The sequence below is a fragment of the Rhynchophorus ferrugineus genome, unplaced genomic scaffold, assembly GCF_030347505.1.
Source record: "Rhynchophorus ferrugineus isolate W39M unplaced genomic scaffold, kcgeb_rfMv2 rfM10, whole genome shotgun sequence".
Classification (NCBI taxonomy): Eukaryota; Metazoa; Arthropoda; class Insecta; order Coleoptera; family Curculionidae; genus Rhynchophorus; species Rhynchophorus ferrugineus.
This window is the reverse complement of record NW_027472589.1, coordinates 6125239-6146869: the sequence shown is the minus strand read 5'-3', so window position 1 is coordinate 6146869 and position 21631 is coordinate 6125239. Positions and strand designations below refer to the sequence as shown.

Below are 21631 nucleotides of genomic sequence, written 5' to 3'. Positions count from 1 at the left end.
TTCTGCAAACATAATAAAACCTACCTGAGCAACCAATTTTCAACGACAATGGTGAAATTAAAATAAAATTGACATATTACGTACATAGATGCTTCTGTTGTCAGGTAATTAAAATATAACTGTACTGGCAGTTATAATAATATCGATAGTAATGGTATCAGTAAGTGAATATATCGACAAATGGTGGCAATGGATAGTATCAGTAATCTCAAACAAAGACGAAGACGATGGTAGACAATAAAGTGTTTAACAAGGATGGTTAGCAATAATCTTGGTCCATAGTAGTCAGTAATTGACGGACGATTATTATAAAATAGGGAATCATTAACACAGACAATAACGTTGATTGATAGCAATGATAAGTTGTGGTAGGATGAAGTATGAGATGTGCACACGGTACGAAGAGGAAGTAGCGGGCAATGTACCAACTTATACCCCAACACCAACAATAATGGACGTGCAATGAGATAAAGGAAGGTAGACGCACAAGATCATGCATTTAGGGTTAGTAGTAGTCGCCAGGGTAAAGCTATATGTAAATGTGTCAATCACCATTGCCATAAATGGCAGCAAGTTTAGCCCTCTCCTCGAACTGCATTTGCCAAAACTACGTTTTCTACAGACTACGTTTTTCAATCGTGTCGATTATACAGTGTTTTATGCTACACAACCCAATTTTTCAAAATGGTGAGTTTTTCACAGAGTATTCCAGTTTTTTTTTAAATTTTAATTCTATTCATTTAACTATTTATTTATCTATTCAGTTATTTATTCATTTATCTATTAATTTAACTATTCATTTATCTATTAATTTAACTATTCATTTATCTGTTCAGTTATCAATTTATTCTGAACATTCTCCGCTATTTATTTATTTAATTGTTATAACTCATAATCGCTATAAATCAAAAGGTAATAGTTTTATGGCTGCAACTATGAATATAAATTGCAGCTATCTTATAAGCCATAAACCATAGTGGCGAAAGTTTATAGTTACATGATAATAGTTATGATTATATAGTTATGATCTATGGATAATTTGAAGCATACATAAACGCCACCGAAAGTGGTTTCTACTGGCTCTTGATGGCAGCGTATCTAGCGTGTGACTTGCTCCCTTGTACGCATTGCACGTCCATCAGAGTTGGAGTTAAAGAAGTGAGTGCACTAGTAACAGTACTGTTCTGTTATTTATTTTGTTTATTTATTTTAAAAATACAGCTTAATCCTAGCGAAGCCTCCAAACCTTAGTGATAGTATATCTCGCGCCTTGATCACATTGCACGTCACTATTGTTAGTGTTAGGACATAAGCTGGTACGTCCTGTGCTATCCCTTCGTACCGTGTGCACATGCCATACTTCATCCAAGCATAATTTATCATTGCTATCAGATATCTTTCAACATGATTCTTTCTCTGATGACACGTTTAGGCATTGTTATTACTATCGGCAATGAAAACTCAACAGACCGACGTACAAATTCAAGTACCAGTCCATTGGCCTTATTTATCAGTATCATCACCGTTGTTAATCAATCTGGCCGATAATTCCTTTAATAATTATACGGCTGATTTATAGTTCTTTTTATCTTACTCTTATTCTCGAAAATTGGTTGCTCAGGTACTTTTTTATCTATTTCAGAACTGTCGCCCAACTATTTCCTCTGTAGATGTTTACCACCTGTTTACTTTTAGTTTAATTGATTTATTGTCGTTTGTATGACCTTTGTTTTGATTGTGTATATATTTTCTTGTAACTAAAATAAACAAATATCCTTTAAAAATAATTTATATTTTTTAATTACGCGCACATAATAAAACTCGTTCTAAAATAATAAATAGTATATGAGAAATGAACGCCAATAAATATAAAATTATAATTAGAACATAATAAATCGAGACTTATTGAATAATAAATGATAAGTAAAAAGAGAAAACTGGAATACTCTGTGAACAAAAACACCATTAGATGAAACTCGACTTGGACGGCACAAAAAAAATAAACTGGACGATGAGGACATCGTGACTCCGGCCGTCGCGTCTTTAGAAATGGACTTTATAAAGTTCTAACATTCCTAGGACTTGATCACATCTAGCGAATACAACCCCCGAAGAAAGAAAAACATTGTTGTCATTCATGGCAATTATTTCTGTTAGTAAGTATTTGCAACGGTGACAAATCGTATAATTAAAAAGTGGCAATCCCGCTTAATTCCTTTACATTATCGTTCAAACTTTTTTTAAAAAACACTTGAACGATCCAAAACTTAAAAAGGTCTAAAATATCGAGATGGAATTCCATGTACCATAGACATTCGGAATGATTTATGATTTCCTTGAACGTTACATGTCTGTGTCTGTATTTTAAGGAAAAAAATGTCGATAAAATATAAGCAAATAAACCTCGGTTTTCCATTACCGATAATTGTGATTTTCTTCCAACTAACCAAAACTCCAGTTCTTTCATTTTCTTTTCAAGATGTTCCTTTCGTTAATTTAACTTAAAAACTTTGTCTAGACCTATAATTGTTAAAGGAGCTACGTTTATTATCACTTGAGTTATAGCATTGATGATTCAAAAAATCAACTTGAGTCGTCTGTGATAAAGAAAACATGATATATTTATATTTTTTTATACCTCATCAATAATTTACTTTCAGCAGAACTGTAAAATTATTCCTACCAAATATTTTTAAATGGTTTTGACGTCCCCAATTCGGCGATGACATATTAGCGTTTCATCAAACGCCGCATGTGTGCACAGTCAACGGTTCAATATTTTCAGATGGAGGTGCCAAGAATTGGGAGAATCCACGTTGATTCGACAGATTGTTTCTCCGAACTGCCAAATTAAAAACGAAACGGATTTGCATAAATATAAACGATGACTTTCCAGGTGGAGTGATCGGCGGTCAGGTCTGAATAAGGCTATTCGGTGTTCTTCTTGCTCATCTTTCTGCATATTCCTTGGTTTTCCTAGTTCTTTCACGGTTGGATTTAACCTTTTCCTATCCGTGATGATCCCGTCCGTGATGATTCGTTTAATATCAATCTGGGTTTCGTGATCGTTCTTGAGCACCGGGCTTGTTTCGGTCATAGTCAGTTATAGCACCATATTCTCATAATTTATCACTTTTTCATCTTATGTTTTTATAACTATTTTTTGCTGTTTCTATTTTCTTTAGATATCCATTATCATTGTTTTATTTTCATTCATAAGTGTGACCGTATGGCTTAAGAATTGATGAAGAGGCCAACGACTAATGAATAGCACGATATTCTAAAAAATAAAAAAGTACTTGAGATCAGTAATACAGGAGAGCATTTTTGGCTAACGTAAGATATGATGACCATAACCTGATATGACCCTTACCCCTTATGTATTATGTACTAAAGAGGAACCTTTGCAATTTGGAATAATCTTGTCATATCAGCAATTCAAGAGCTTGATGCACTTCACTGAAGACAGCTGTTTAATTACTTCTCACTATTCTTTATTATTCATTCATATTTATTTATATCAGTCTTATTCACCATTTTCGTGTGGTATATATTGTATATTGGCCTATACTGTCTCTTGGTATTGCTGCTGACGGTATGATTAATATTGTAGTGTACAATTTTTTCTGTTCACTCTTTAATTCCTTCCTAACGAGATAGACCGTAGAGGATAATTATTTTTTGCCTAAGACCTTTTCAGAAAGCTTAAATTAAATACTAGTTTAGACAATATCAAAGCTAACTTCGCCTATAAGACACTTGTTTTTTTTTCATATATTTATAAGTTGTGATACGAAAAGGAGATAATTTGTTTCTTATTTTTATTAAATGAAGAACATTATTGTGTAGCAATATCAAAACAATAAGAAGGTTCGAATTTACAGTGGGATACTCAATCACATAATAAGTTACTCACTCTCTAGATATTCAGTCAATCATTCAATCAATTACGTAATAATTTATCACTTTTTCATCTTATGTTTTTATAATCATTGTTTTATTTTCATTCATAAGTATGACCGTATGGCTTAAGAATTGATGAAGAGGCCAACGACTAATGAATAGCACGATATTCTAAAAAATAAAAAAGTACTTGAGATCAGTAATACAGGAGAGCATTTTTGGCTAACGTAAGATATGACGATCATAGCCTGATATGACTCTTACCCCTTATGTATTATGTTCTAAAGAAGAACCTTTGCAATTTGGAATAATCTTGTCATATCAGCAATTCAAGGACTTGATGCACTTCACTGAAGACAGCTGTTTAATAACTTCTTATTCACCATTTTTGTATATTGTATATTGGCCTATTGTATATTGTACTTTAATGTATGTCTCTTGGTATTGCTGCTGACGGTATATTTAAAATTGTAGTATACAATTTTTTCAGTTCACTCTTTAATTCCTTCCTAACGAGATAGACCGTAGAGGATGAGTATTTTTTGCCTACTAACTTTTTTGCGACCTTTTCACAAAGCCTAAATTAAATACTAGTTTGGACAATATCAAAGCCAACTTCGCCAATAAGACACTTTTGTTTTTTTCATATATTTATAAGTTGTAATACGAAAAGGAGATACTTTGTTTCTTATTTTTAATAAATGAAGAACCATTATTGTGTAGCAATATCAAAACAATAAGAAGGTTCGAATTTACAGTGGGATACTCAATCACATAATAAGTTACTCACTCTCTAGATATTCAGTCAATCATTCAATCAATCATGTAATTATTTATCACTTTTTCATCTTATGTTTTTATAATCATTGTTTTATTTTCATTCATAAGTATGACCGTATGGCTTAAGAATTGATGAAGAGGCCAACGACTAATGAATAGCACGATATTCTAAAAAATAAAAAAGTACTTGAGATCAGTAATACAGGAAAGCATTTTTGGCTAACGTAAGATATGATGACCATAACCTGATATGACCCTTACCCCTTATGTATTATGTACTAAAGAAGAACCATTGCAATTTGGAATAATCTTGTCATATCAGCAATTCAAGGACTTGATGCACTTCACTGAAGACAGCTGTTTAATTACTTCTCACTATTCTTTATTATTCATTCATATTTATTTATATCAGTCTTATTCACCATTTTCGTGTGGTATATATTGTATATTGGCCTATACTGTCTCTTGGTATTGCTGCTGACGGTATGATTAATATTGTAATGTACAATTTTTTCTGTTCACTCTTTAATTCCTTCCTAACGAGATAGACCGTAGAGGATAATTATTTTTTGCCTACTAAGACCTTTTCACAAAGCTTAAATTAAATACTAGTTTGGACAATATCAAAGCTAACTTCGCCAATAAGACACTTGTTTTTTTCTTATATTTATAAGTTGTAATACGAAAAGTAGGTAATTTGTTTCTTATTTTTATTAAATGAAGAACATTATTGTGTAGCAATATCAAAACGATAAGAAGAATAAGTTACTCACTCTGTAGATATACAGTAAATCGTTCAATCAATCATTGAAATTTGACTATTTTAACTAGCGTTGGGAACTATCGACTGAAAACAGTCGAAATAGTCGATAGTCAAAAAACGATAGTCAATTTTTTTTTCAATTCGTGCTGTTAGACGAAGATGTACGAATCCTTTTCTGTATAAATTGTGAGAGAGGAAAGGACGGAGATAATTCCTTGGAGCTGTTAACTTTATATATGTTTATATATTCATTATAAACGAAACGGAGATGTATAAATTCCTTCACGAACTAACTATACTATAATAAATATAGACAATACAATAGATCTTAAAAACTATAAAACTAATTCGTGACATAACTAAAAATAATCGCGCAATATCTACTAGAGCTGTTTTAAATAAAGTAAATGCTTTACTTATTATTGAACGGAAATATTTTTTAACAAAAATCGAGAGGGTAATCGAAATCATGTGTGACTGGGTATCATTCCATTAACAATTTTGAAAAATATCGTACCAAAATGCTATAATATTAATATACAATATATTGTTATTTACAAGCAAACTATCAAAAAAATCATAAAACTACATTTATTACATATAAATCTATGTAGGCATAAATTGGATACATTTTTGTTCAGAACGTTAAAAATCAGTCGAATGAAACAAGTAGAACCAAAAACAGTAACTAGAAGTATGACTGAAACAGTCGATAGTAAATAGTAACAAAGTCAAAGCAAATATAGCGACTGATCGACAGTAAAAGCAGTCAATTTCGGTCGATAGTTCCCAACACTACTTTTAAGGTTTATGAATTGTTCTCTATAATATATTTCCCCATTTATAGAAAAGTGGTTATTGTATGTCCAACTTATGTTGGTAGCCGTGTAAAAAAACTGATTGCAAAGAATCTATAGTTATAAAAATTACTTTTTAACATTTCCTTGAACTTCAATGTATTTATTAATATCCCTAATTTATGGGTTTTATCATTGCAGCTATTTTGCCAGAAGACTAAATATTTCTTTACAGCAATTATTACTTCTTTGTGTGATAGATCCATTGTTTGTATTTGTTTTGTATCTATATCCTGTTCTAGTGTTATCCAAGAGTTGTAATACTTGTAATTATCTTGATTTCCGAACAGGAGTTTTTCAAATAGCTTAGATATTACTGGTTTCAGTTAGACTTATCTTTTTATAGGTTTTTATTAATTTTCTAGATTTTGGGATTATGACAATTTCAGCGCAGTGACGGAAATACGCTCAGAATTGTCCTAATCCTTACCCGTCTTTGGTCTTTTTGTTTCATTGTTAGAAATGTGATATATCTACTACTTTTAAAATATATTCGGTTTTGCCATGAAATGTATTTGATAAAATGATGTATTGGTTTTACTGTTGATGAATAAAAGGCATTCGCACTGTAAAAATATTAAATTATATATAAAACCGAATTCAATTTGAAGGAATTCAACCGAGCGAAAAAAGGGATAGAATAATTCTCTTGATACTATTACCGCAATTTGTCTCGACTGGGGTGCTGTGTCGTATAGTACGCAAAAGAATGGGATGATGAAGAAGGCGGCGGGGGTAACAAAAGGGCCGCTAATCAACAAACACGCCCATTATGGCCGGTATAAGGCCGTCAGGTTAGCCTCGATTTTTTCGCGTTCTTCTCGCTTTTTTTCCTCTCCCCGCCGAACCCCTCCTACTTCACCCCTCAACGGGCACGAAAATACATTCCTCCCACGTCCCTTATTTTAGGAGCAATTTTTGCAGTTGCCGCTGCGCAAACAAAGCGCAACAGTCGCCTTTTGACGAGCCATGAATGATACTCATCAGCCCCCCTTCGACGGTCATCCGTCGGGGCTTCCAGCGCCAGGGGCCGCGGGGGTCCGCGCGTGCCTTCCACGTCAAGTCACCAGACTCCTAGTTTTCTACTGTTTTTTTATTTGTCTTCATTCTTTTTGCGCCACGTCGATTTTTATGATGTCTATTTTTAATATACTTGGAGAATGTTTTGTTTATTATGTGAGTTGTAAAATGTTTAGTAATTATTATACATACGTTTTTAATCTACTTTAATTAACTGTTTTATTTAATTAGAAAAATAAGCAGGGGTTAACTTATTGAAACATCGATATGAACTATTATATTAGCTTCTTGTTTCCTATAATAATATATAATATATATATATATATATATATATATATATATATATATATATATATATATATATATATATATATATATATATATATATATATATATATATATATATATATATATATATACCATATGCCACGGTCCTCGGCATTAAGCCTACAGACTGGCGAGCGACCAACTTAGAAATCATCCCAGAAGCCATTCGATATTACCCAGCCTGGTTACAGGCGTGACTGCGATCATTTTCCTTGTGGAATTTTGCAAATATAAACCAAACTGAATAGGTCTTTGTAAATAGTAATAAGTGAACAGAATTATGAAATTCCTAACACTAAAAGAGAGAACACCCAAGTCCCGGGATCACCCCATGCCTCAATCAAGGACCCAAGGACCTACAAAAAATACCCGACAGAGATATTCGACGGTTTCTTCTTTCTCTGGGCTCCCTCGAGCAGGTGTGTTATCAACTGTATATTGCTAAAAAAAAAACATTGATATAATTTTTTTATCCGGTATATCGATATTTTTGAAACAATATCGAAAACGATATATGGATATTTTTTAAAATATCTCTTTCCTATCTGGGTATTATCTATAGGCTTAATACAATACTTACGATACATCGCTCTTTGGCGACGGAAACCGTAAACAGGCTGAAAGGTGGGAAAAAAGTGATTATCATTGGACACTGTACCGATTCTTAACAATAAAGTTCAAAATTTTAAAAAATCCCGTAGCACCAAGATTGGTATTAACCTATTGGCTTAATAATATTCAACGAACCCGGTACAAACTGGATGGGCCGGCCGGAAAAAACGACAAACTACGTCGTAAAAACAGATAAAATTGTTTTTGTTGATAATGGCGGACAGAACACGGTAGTGCATGCGGCCTTGAGACGCGACCGAGTGCATACCACAATGCAATTGAACGGATATAGTGTACAGCAAACAACTAGCGACATTATCTAACCTTCAGTCGCATGACTATTTTGAATGTATACTTGAACTTGAACGTTAGGTATTAATTTATTTGAGGTGTCGTAATGTAGATGTTGCCATTATTTAATCAAACGTCAAAATACGTAAACACGAATCCTTCGAAGGATCTGAAAATTATTTACCTTTTGGAATAATAGTTTAAAAATGATTAAAACACAATGACTTAAAGGGTTGTTTTCATCCAGTAATGTTATCATATAGATAACATGTAAAGACTGGCATATAACTGGTATTTACGTACATTAATATATAAGAAGATTCACTCTGAATTTCAAGTAAAGAATTGGTTTCGATTTAAGTTTCGTTTTAGTTCGGTTTTGACAGGAACGGCCCACCTACTGTTGCGATAATCGCGTGTTCGAATCCTGCTTAGGCATGGTCGTAACTTTATGTTTGTGATTGTTTAACAATTGTGATTGTCCTTTTTCAATATTGTTTCAAAAATATCGATATACCGGATAAAAAATTATATCACCGTTTTTTTTTGCAATATACAGTTGACGACATAGCTGCTTGAGAGAGCCCAGAGAAAGAAGAAACCGTCGAGTATCTCTGTCGGGTCTTTTTTGCAGGCCCTGCTCCATCCTGGGGTCCTTGATTGAGGGCGGGACTTGGGTGTTTTCTTTTTAGTGCTGGGAATTCCATAATTCTGTAAAAACCTTTTGTTTCCTGGGAAATGCCATACTATTTACGAGGATCAATTCAGATTGTTGTTTTCCTTATTTGTTCTGATACAGGATGGATACTCACATATATTTATGAAACATATAGACTAAGTTAGTTCAGAGCAACTTCCATCCACTTTTGGTAACCTTACACCCTGAACTGTGATACTTTTGCGTTAAATCTATTAAATTATGTTAAGGAATGTTTCAAGTAGTGTAGGGAACTATTGACTGTTTAGTAATTGACTACTTTTTACTATCAACTCTTTCAGTCGCAATTTTTGGTTCGACTGATTTTACTACTTTTTACCAGTGACTGTTTTCAGTCGCTAGTTTCGGTCAGACTGATTTTGTTACTATTTACTATCGACTGTTTCAGTCGTGTACTTTTAGTTACTATTTTTGGTTCTACTAGTTTCATTCGACTGATATTTAATGTCTGGATATGTTGTCCTAGCCGCTATTATGACAAAAATTACCAATTTATGCTTACAAAGATTTATATGTAATAAATGTAGTTTTATGATTTTTTAGTAATTTGCATTTTGGAACGATATTTTTCAAGATTGTTGATGTAATGGGGTAAAAAGATTAAAATTGTGAATGATAAATAGTAAAATACTTTTGACTGTTTTTATAGTAATGATAGGTAATATTTCGATTACTCTTTCAATTTTTGTTAAAAAAATATTTCCGTTCAATACTAAATAAAGCAATTTTTCTATTTAAAAAAGCTCTAGTAGTTATTGTGCGATTATTTTTAATTATGTCATGATTTAATTTTTTAGTTTTTAAGTTCTATTGTATTGTCTATATTTATTATAGTATCATTTATACAGTATAGTATGTACATCTCTGTCCCGCTTATAGGAAAAATATAAGCACATATAGATTAACTGCTCCAAGCAATTATCTCTGTCCTTTTCTCTCTCACAATTTATACAGAAAATGGATTCGTATATCTTCGTCTGACATCACGAAATGAACAAAACACTCGAACCGTGCATTTGACTGAAAATAGTAATTACTACTATTCATCCTTAAAGTTATATTATAATTATTTTCTATATGACTTATTTTTCTGTTGTGCCTGCAACTATAAATAATGTTCTGTTAACTCTAGCCTGACTAGGTCATTGTACAAGTTATCAAAGAAGTCTAAGAAGTTATAGTTCAATTGATTATAACCACATTTTAAATAAACTATTAAATGTTACGTAGTTGTCTTAATGTTTATCTAATTTACAAAATTAACTAGAAAAAATATGTCGATTATTTATTTTTAAGTATGATTTAATTTGTTATTATATAGTAATGAATATTATGATACTAGGTATTCTTAGTCGTGATGTTTTGAACAAGACAATCTCAGGTATCTAATAATAATTACTAAATATTTTTCTTATATCTTATCAGATATGACTATATGATTTATAAGTTTCTAAAGTATTTTTGTCTCACTACAATTGATTCGGTAAGAGTTTTATTTATTCTAGCTGAAAAGTCCCGGGTCTATGTAATAAAAAAATTGTCCATTAGTCTATTGTCACATATCGACGCAAAAACTCGGGTTTATTACAGTTGATAATCTTCAAACACTGCTCCGAATCATCAACTCGTCGTTGTTTTCGGTCAAAAGCCAGCTCGCGCGGCACCCACTTTGTACAGAACTTTCTCATACCCAAATATTCCCGAATGATATGACGTACTCGTGCAGTTGATATCTTTAAAGTGTCATTCAAAATCATTTTGTGGATTTTTTAAAAATGTTTTCGTCGGTAATAACCTCTTTTGGGCATCCACTAAGTTCACCGCCTTCGGTATTCATTTCACCACGTCTAAACTTACCATACCACTCTTTGATGGTTGATTTTCCTGGAACAGTGTCCGGAAACTGGTCATCAAGCCAAGTTTTTGCTTCAACTGTATTGTTTCCCTTCAAAAAGGAATATTTTATCAACACGCGAAATTCCTTTTTATCCATTTTTTTTTTCACAATAACAAAAGTTGCTTCACTCAAAATGCTATAATTCACAAACTAATGATCCGACAGCCGTCAGCTAACTAAAAAACATATGGATTTAATTCTAGTAGCGCCATCTATGTGTCAGGGGACTTTTCAATCAACCTGTTAGATAATGCTCCGATTTGTCTCTGCATCGAATTTTATTGTTGAAGCATCATCCTCATTGTCTTCATATTTTTCAAAGAATTCTCGATAAAAATTTTTATCCTGGTGGCAAACATTGATAGTCACGCGTATGGATTTCTTAGCGACAAAACTTTATCACAGTGCAGCTTTTTTATTTCAAGTTTAAATAAAAATATTCTTTTAGGGTTTTAGACTCTACAATTCATGTAAATATTACTAAGAAACAGCTATTGTTTATTGATACGTTTTTTTTTGCGGAATCAATAAGTAAATAACTGATTTGTTCAATAGTGGCTGTCGCTCGAACAACGCGACAAAACTATAGCACAATTAGGGAAATTGCATCCTCCTATATATTTGACAACTTTGATTGGTTTTTTCGACAGTGTTTCATATAGGTTCTTGACATAACCTTGATCTGGCTTTTTCCAGTCATCTTGGGTAGCATTTTTTAGTCATTTAGCTATTTTACCATAGGGGTAAACCGCACGTTCTATCTTACCCTCATAATTTTCCATAATATTCAAACCTCGAGCACGCTTATCCCGTTTAAAATTTGAATGTTGTGATCTGAAAAATGGTCTTGAACGATTCACAGTATGAACAGCTGCATTGTCATGCTAGAAAATATAATTTTGCCGGCGTTTTATGTTTCGTATTTGGCCAACTGTTCTTTGATCAAGTTAGTTTAACTTATACTACCAATTTCAATTGAAATAAATTGTATTTCCACATATTTCGCTTCGTCCACCCAACTGTTTGCGACTTCAAATCAGCTGGTCAGTTTATAAGAGCTTTTTCGCTTCTACTTTTTCTGACAACAATCTTGCTTAACGTCCATGAAGTGTTCCAAGGTTACTACAGGTATATTTTTTTTTATCAGAGATGTCATCTTGTAGATCTAAATATGATAATATATATATATATATATATATATATATATATATATATATATATATATATATATATATACAAATATAATTAAGTATGGTTTCAACAATATAACCATCAATTAAAAACCATTAGGCCATTTTTTGTTTTATGATCAGTCCTTGTTAATTTTAATTGCCATTTTTCTTGTTTATTTTTTTATAAATATGTCGGTCGTGCCACCGAGCTTGTTCGTTTACCCGTATTCTAATCTGTGATACGTCGGATATTCGCTTGACTTCGCGTCATTATATTTCCATCAAAAATATTTACATAACAAATAAGTAATGGAATTTTTCAGTTTAACGGCCCTGTATCTTCCACTGACATCATGTCATGTCGCTTTAGTTCATCGTAAAGTACCAGGTTCTGTTTGGTTTTGTTGTTAGTATGTGCATATTGCGCTTTTCCATGCAATAGGTATTTATATATTGATATAGTGACTGATATAGGGTGGCTTGTTAAGAACTCTTGAACTCTGGTCTTACCAGTCCATGGTCATTCTCAACTATACTTATTAGAACTGTTGAATGTCTGAAATGAATAAATGTCTTTTTTGGATGAAAATATTATCAGATTCAAGCATCTTGTAATTGACAACCGCAGTGATTAGCGAGTTTTGTTTGCATATGGAGAAGTTAAAATAGGGATAATGGCTTAACAACTTCGGGTTGGCAAAAATAACAAAATATTGGAATTAAATTTTATTTATTTTATTCGCCATTAAAATATAATTAGTTTAAAGAGAGAAAAATTAGTGAAGAACTTGTTCAAAATAGTTATTTACGGTGACAATAATGGTTGAATAGTGTCAAACGCTTCACATGTTACTCGAGCTCATAGAAAACAACGGACAATATTTCCAGGACTAACATCACTGAACACAAAATTAAGAACTCATTATTTAAGACCAGTGTACCGAAAGTATTCGATTCATGTTGCAAGAGGTTTTAATAGTGATCCAAGAGATTTATACAATTGTCTAACGAAGGTAACCTATAACTTTCTAAATAAAGATATGTAATATACTTTTGAAACTCTTTACAACATAAAAAAGAAACAAGAATCAATAAATATTTAAGTATTATAGCTATAATAACTTCAGATCAATAAATTCTGACGTTATTCTCGATATTTCGACCGGACTATCTTTTAATAAATATAAATCCGTTTATTCTTTATCATCCATCTCCGGAAAATGTCATGCGATAGCGGGAGCACAATCAATACGCCATTGATATCTCTTCTGAACAAAATACTAGACGGTTTTTTCCTTAATTCCGTTTCGACCAAAATGTGATTGAATATTGTTGCCAGTCAGACATGGCAAAAATAAAACGATATTAAACTTCTTATAGAAGGAAGCTTTCTATATATTAAACGTTATATACTAAATGTATATCAGGCCTTGGAGAAGAACAAAAGACTAGTAAAAGAAGAGAATAGTAGTAATCAATGTTATTACAAGATCTAATATGTGAAATTGTGTTCTGAAAAATAATGTTTAATGAGTTTCGCAATATGAACACTTAAAAGAATATTGTCGTGTTGATGAATTAGTCTCATAGGAAAGTCTTACAATGAAGAGACATATAGTCTATCCAAATTAGCAATTATCTCACGTCATCTAAATTTATCACATCAATACGTCGCAATGTTGTCGCATTTAACTTTAACTTTTAGTTTATTTTAGCTTTTATATATAACAACAATCTAATGTAAATAAAATAATAAAACATTTTTTTAATACAATTTATTTTTAACATTATAGTACATTATTATCAACATAAAATATGCATATATTATCGAAGGATTTAAACTACAATTAATTATACAGCAGCATTAGTTTATCGGTTAGAATTGTTTTATTATATTTACATTAAACTCTTTTCCAAACCACCTCTGGTATCCCCTGGAAGCCTAATCCACCTAATTAACAATAGTATATCAAGTATTTATTATCTACGTATTTTACTTTCGTTACAGAGCATATTTGCCTTGTTACGTTTAGTTCTTGTTTAGTTCGCTGCTGTGTTTCCTTGTCAAGTTATTCTATTATTACTGTATTTATTCTGTTACTACCTGTGTAATTTTTTTTTGATCAAATTATATTAATGGCGTGGGACATTGTCCAGCTGATTTTCAAACCAGAGCAATTTATGGTTCATTTCTCCATGGTAGTGGCTCTTGGACTTGAAGGAAAACACTAGCTTCGCTTAAGAAATAAGACTAGTATCCTGTAAAAAAACCGGTTTGGTTGGCGAAGTGGTGAAGGCGACAGGACGGCCCACGTACTGTTAGTCGCGGGTTTGAATCCTGCTGGGGCATGGTCGTAAAATTTATGTTTGTGATTGTTTTAGGCAAGAGTATAAAATCCGATAAGGAAAATGATCCCAGTCACGCCGCTAACCAGGTTGGGTAAGACCGGATGTCTTCTGGAATGATTTCTAAGTTAGTCACCCGCAAGTCGATAGACTTAATGTCGAGGACCGTGGTTCAGAGCCCACGTTATTCCAAATAAACCGTCGTTGGTAAAAGGAGACTTTATTAAATATTTAGAAAATGACAACAAATATATTATTATACCTAAACTTTTAATATTAATGGAGATTATAAATGGAATTCGTCTTCAGAACAATTGTTATTTTTTTACTTTTTACTTATGAATGTATTGCTTCCGACATCATTAGCTCATTATTCCTTTATTGGGTATTGAAGCTTCTTGAACATTTATGTCTATTTCCGTTCGAAATTATTCTTATATTTGAAAAGATTGATATTTTTATTATAGTTTTTATTTTTGATTTCTTTGTTGCTTGAGAGAAACGTCATAAACGTATTCGCTATTTCAGTTAAGAGTTATTTTATTTTTCTCTATGGTTCACTCTATATTTCAACAGACATGGTTCAACGTTTCTCCAAGATTAGTTTTTCTTCCAGGCTAAAAATATTCATCTACGGACCTCCCAGCTTCTTTATTAGATTCGAAGTGTTCCCAGAGGCAAATTTCTTCAACTTCTTGATCGAATGAAAGTCTGTGGGTGCCAAATCTAGAGAATATGGTGACTAAAGCTATGTTTTTTAAAATTTATTTATTGCTAATCAAGGTAGCGTCTTAGGACCTCTCCTGTATCTGCTCTACACTGCTGACATTCCAACAACAAAAGAAACACTTCTTGGAACCTTTGCTGATGACACAGTTATTATGGCAAAAGATATATCTCTGCCTAGGGCAATAGAAAAAGTGCAAGTGGCAGTCAACAAAATCGACAAATGGACAAAAGATTGGAAAATTCAACTTAATAGCTCCAAATCTATCCACGTTAATTTTGCATTAAGGCGAAATAATAAAAACTTAACTATATCACTCAATGGATGCCCGATTCCTCAAGCAGAATCAGCAAAATACCTTGGAATCCATCTTGACGGTAGATTAAATTGGAGGCATCACGTTAGACAAAAAGCAAAACACATTAGAACCAAAATAAAACAACTATACTGGTTGAACTTGATCTAAAATCAAAGAGGTTGATCTATAATACAATTATAAAGCCAATTTGGACCTATGGGGTGCAAATATGGGGTTGCACTAAATATTCAAATCAGTTAGTCATACAGCGCTGTCAAAACAAGATTCTGCGATTGATTACCAATGCCTATCGCTATGTAACCAATGAAGAACTGCACGATGACCTGGAAATCAAATGGATTTGCGAAGTTGTGCAGGATTTCGCCTTGAAACACGAAAGAAGATTACTAAATCATTCTAACGTGGAAGCAATACAACTGCTGGACAGCGCACAGGATGTCAGGAGACTGAAACGAACAAAACCATACGAACTTGTGTGAACATTTAGTGTGTATTATTAGTGTAAACTATAGCTATAAGTTAATAATTAATAAATAATTATAATTTTATAATTGAGGAATACATACTAATGTATTTTCTCGTACTCGTCTTGCTTGCTAATTAATCCAAGCACATAGGAAAAGTAGTAATAAATTAATTGTAATAATAATAATAATTAAGATTGTACTAAGCGTATCTAATAAAGATGTTATATAAAAAAAAATTTATTGTTAACAATTATTGTTATAATTTACATATTATAGTCTATTCAGCGACAATCTATAGTTCCGTTCTCACCTTACATCCCTTCACTCACGCCTTATCACACAAGTTCCCAGGGTTTAGTTCTCTTTAGTCTACGAACAAAGTGACGTCCATGCATTAGCTGTAGCGTCTCCGGATTTTCATATAGGTACAGCCTGGCTTCGTATTTCCCTGCGAACCTTTTACTTTCTTCCTTGACTGTAGGAATTTCCAGATCACAATGGAAATCTTCGTTGCGCACTTACCAAGGGCGTTCACTCGCTTAAACCTTTGAGTTTTATTATTAAGTATTGTCTTATGTATAACATCTCTAGTTTGTTGACATCATTTATTCAAATCATTTATAAAAATAAGTAATAAATTGAAGAAAATATTATAATATTTTAAAGTGTCGTTTCAACAGTATTTCCTAGCACATTACCCACCCTATACTAGTGCATACATTCTTTATTTATCTAAAGATACACATAAACGACAGACTGGCAGTTCATTGAACTTCGATTCGTTGTAACAATGTTTTTTTCTTCAGTATTATCAAAATTAGTTTAGTAATATTAATCAAAGCCAGATGGAACAGGCCATATATGGAGTGGTTAGCTGATAAATGGTAAATTAAATGAAAATTAATGAATGTATCGTTCTAATGAACGTTTGTTTTCGGCCTGTTTATTAGAAGAAAAAGAGAATAGCGTCCCGTACTTGGAATTTCTTAATACTTAAGCAATCGTGTTGAAATACAGATTAAGTTATTATGTGAATGGCCTCATGTGTGTTGATTTGTGGTTAGGTTACATATTTAACTTAATTAATAGCAGTTTTGTTAATTTAGATATAACTTCGTTGGAAATGTATAACATAGAATTAAACATAATATTTATATAATGTTTTATCAGCTTTTGACATGTTTTTGTAGCAGCATTTATGAAATTTTAAAACTACACAATAATATTTGTAGTAATTAGCAGAATTTTTGATATTTTCTATAAATATCGTATTAAACTAAATTTAATTAGAATTATTACATAATATATTTGATAAAAATAAATAATTCTGTTTGAAATAATTTGCATATTGTCAAGGGGTGACATTTTTCGAAATTGAAAAAGAATGACTGCACTGTGGTTGTAATAACTGGAAATTGAAGATTAAACTAAATAATGTTGTGGGCTAAAATAAAGGATGGTGGGTACTTCAAGGTCATAAAGTATTTCGCATACTGTAGGTTTGCAGGAATATTTACTATTATCCATTGACAATATTTAATCATCAGAAAGGCGAGTAATTTTTTACCAAGACATTGTCAAATACTTTGCTACTATATAAATAAGGGCATAATTACAGCGAGTTTGTCCAATGGAAGTAAAAAACGCTTCAAGCTTAGATAGTCTGCATATCCATTAAAATCAAAGAAAAATCTTTAGTGGACCGCAAAAAGATTCTTTTACCTCCAGTATGTATAAAATTGAGCTTAAAGAAACAATTTCCTATTATTTCTGCTCAAATAATCGCAAGTTAATGAATTTTACAGGGCCCATAAATAATTTTCTGTTGAATCGAATGGTGTTATAATAATTTTTATATAGTCTTTCATTTTTATGTTATACAATGATGAATATATTTCGAAAATTCAGTGGCTTTCTGTGTTTGTCTTTTATCGTAAAAAGTATACATAGTAAAGCAATTTAACATAGATTTTCGTTTCTTTCATCTCAAAATACATATATAATGTGTGAATAGATATATTTTCTGAATCGTTTGGTGGTGTGGTAATATTTGTACATGATCACATAAAAATATTAATTTAATAAAATATTGTGGCCGAAATGATTTTGCCCAGCATTCCATTTTGAAGTGACCACATGTGTCGTCCAGATATATAAATTGAAATAATAAATCTTAAAAGTGGTATTCAAAGACTTGAAGTTCCATTAGACCTTTTCGTGTGTTATCAATACACTATTTAAATTCTATGTCTGCTACCAGGTATGAAGGGATGACTTACATCCCACAAAGAACTGCATATCCCTAAGTTTTCAATGGACACTTTACACACTAACAATTGTCTCTGTAATAATATTATTTTATATCAAAAAATCTATTAATTGCTTTAATACATAAATTTGATCTCGAGTAGCACTAGCATCAAGGTGATCTTGATTCGTTACCCGTTTTGTATTGTGCTGCTCTTTGAATTCACCCGCTCTTATATTAATATTAAGTACAGCTGTAATACGCTAAAATATATTTCCAATAAAATTGCAACAACTTAATAATAGTAATTATAGATAACAAGTCAATTAAAAAGTCCCTGGCCTGACACATAGATGGCGCTACTAGAATTAAACCCATATGTTTTTTAGTTAGTCCTAAACCTCAAAAGATGCGTGTATAAATTTAACAGCTGTCGGATCATTAGTTTGTGAATTATAGCATTTTTAGTGAAGCAACTTTTGTTATTTTGAAAAAAATGGATAAAAAGGAATTTCTCGTGTTGGCAAAATAATGCTTTTTGAAGGGAAAAATACGGTTGAAGCAAAAACTTGGCTTGATGCCAGATTTCCGTACAGTGCCCCAGGAAAATCAACCATCAAGTATTGGTATGCCAAGTTTAGACGTGGTGAAATGAGCATCGAAGACGGTGAACGCAATGGACGCCCAAAGGAGGAGCAGTGTTTGAAGATGATCAAGCGGAATAAATCCGAGTTTTTGCCTCGATATGTGACAATGGATGAAACATGGCTCCATCATTTTACTCCGGGGTCCAATCGACAGTCATCCGAGTGGACTGCACACGATGAACGCGCTCCAAAGCCTGGGAAAACCGAAGAGTCGGCTGGCAAGGTCTGCATGCGAATCCCCATGTAATAATTTTCATTGGCTACCTTGAAAAAGGAAGGACCATCAACAGCGATTGTTACATAACATTATTGGACAGTTTGAAGGACGAAATCGCCGAAAAACGGCCGCATTTCAAGAAAAGGAAAGTGCTGCTTCATCAAGACAATGCGCCGTGTCACAAGTCAGTGAAAACAGTGGCAAAAATCCATGAATTGGGCTTCGAATTGCTTCCTCATCCAACGTATTCTCCAAGTTTGGCCCCTAGCGACTATTTCCTGTTCTCAGATCTCAAAAGAATGCTCGCTGGGAAGAATTTTCGTCGAATGAAGAGGTGATCGCCGAAACTGAGGCCTATTTTGAAACAAAGGACAAACTTTACTACCAAAATGGTATCGAAAAGTAGGAATCAGTGTATCACCCTTGAAGGGAATTATGTTGAATAAAAAAAACTAATTTTGCCAAAAAATGTGTTTTACTATGGTAGGCCGGGGACTTTTCAATTGACTTATTAATAGGGTGATGCTAATTGGTAAAAAGAGCAGGAAAATTCGCTTAGAATTTAAAACGACTCATACATCTTTACAAACTGAACTTGACATTGTCTGTGTTTTTTTTGAGGGATTTTGTTATAATTACCTATGATAAATGTACTTAATGGCTGATTGGCTCACTGGAGTGGTTGGATTGATAATTCCTTCTTAATTTCAACTTGTTAGAGATCTGACATCAACGCAGATAGTCAACGTAGATTAATCGACGATTCCTCTGCTGGAATACAAATCCGCGAGACCGACATCCATCCACACGTAAACATCGTGCTTCTTAAATAAATTTCTGTTCGTAACGTCGCGAAAAACCGGTGGAAATTATGGTATTGGTAGGCGATATTATGCTGCTGTGCGAATGCGGCGAGGACTTTGCAATCGTAAATTTAAAATAGACGTTGCAATGTGCGATCCGATGCAGGTCGAATGAAAGTTAAGACGTACTTGACAGGCCCGGAACAAATTATCTGGATATTAATTAGTATAGTTGTAAGGTTTTTTTTAATATATACTCATTTATTTATGATAATACTGTTGAAACTATGCCTGTGGACATTTTTAAATGATAATGGTTTTATTTTATTTAGTAAAAGTAGTCTAAACGTTTAATACAGTCATATTTAGTATAAACCTTTACATCCATGTGGTAATATTATTGATAAAATGTTTGTACCTCTAAATGACCTGAATCCTCGGTATATTATCAAAATTATGCGGAAAAGGGCGATGAACTAGTTAGTTTTGATATATAGTGTATAGTTTTAGAGATATGTAAAAATTTGGTTTAAGCAATTTTTTCTAGAAACTATATTAATGTTATTATATTTGAAGCGAAATTATTCTGAGCAAATATGGTAATACTATTAAATTTAGTATAAAAATTTACTTATATGTTGCTATTTTCACCGGTATATCTTCATCCGAACAAGAGTTATAAGGAGAAGTCCGAAACTGGTAAAAATCACGATTTTTCATGAGTATATGTATGGAAAAAATGACAAAAATTGTTGTATCTCAAAATGGCCTGAAACTTCGACGTATTATCTAAATTACGCCGAAAAAAACGATAAAATCACTAGTTTTGATATATACTAAATTATTTTTGAGTTATTTGTAAAATTAGGGTTTAAGCTATTTTTCCCAAAAATCATATTAATTATAATATGTTTGAGGCGAAATTATTCTGAGCAAATATGGTAATAGTATTAAATTTAGTATAAAATTTTACTTATATGTTGCTATTTTCACCGGTATATCTTCATCCGAACAAGAGTTATAAGGAGAAGTCCGAAACTGGTAAAAATCACGATTTTTCATGAGTATATGTATGGAAAAAATGACAAAAATTGTTGTATCTCAAAATGGCCTGAAACTTCGACGTATTATCTAAATTACGCCGAAAAAAACGATAAAATCGCTAGTTTTGATATATACTAAATTATTTTTGAGTTATTTGTAAAATTAGGGTTTAAGCTATTTTTCCCAAAAATCATATTAATTATAATATGTTTGAAGCGAAATTATTCTGAGCAAATATGGTAATAGTATTAAATTTAGTACAAAATTTTACTTATATGTTGCTATTTTCACCGGTATATCTTCATCCGAACAAGAGTTATAAGGAGAAGTCCGAAACTGGTAAAAATCACGATTTTTCATGAGTATATGTATGGAAAAAATGGCAAAAATTGTTGTATCTCAAAATGGCCTGAAACTTCCACGTATTATCTAAATTACGCCGAAAAAAACGATAAAATCACTAGATTTGATAT

The 21631-nt window shown here is 32.2% G+C and overlaps 1 protein-coding gene and 2 long non-coding RNA genes across 4 annotated transcripts in view; 1 reads left to right on the top strand and 2 right to left on the bottom strand.

The window, feature by feature from the left end:
* The window catches only part of Tcmet (methoprene-tolerant), a 213084-nt gene that overhangs the window by 26575 nt on the left and 164878 nt on the right, over positions 1-21631 (top strand). The window lies entirely within an intron of this gene.
* LOC143203747 (uncharacterized) lies at positions 7859-8425 on the bottom strand. The gene is made up of 2 exons (XR_013007423.1): positions 8231-8425; positions 7859-8091 (listed from the first exon to the last, which is right to left on the bottom strand). It is a non-coding gene; the product is annotated as an uncharacterized LOC143203747 (long non-coding RNA).
* On the bottom strand, positions 16436-20219 carry LOC143203542 (uncharacterized). The gene is made up of 2 exons (XR_013007367.1): positions 19951-20219; positions 16436-18541 (listed from the first exon to the last, which is right to left on the bottom strand). It is a non-coding gene; the product is annotated as an uncharacterized LOC143203542 (long non-coding RNA).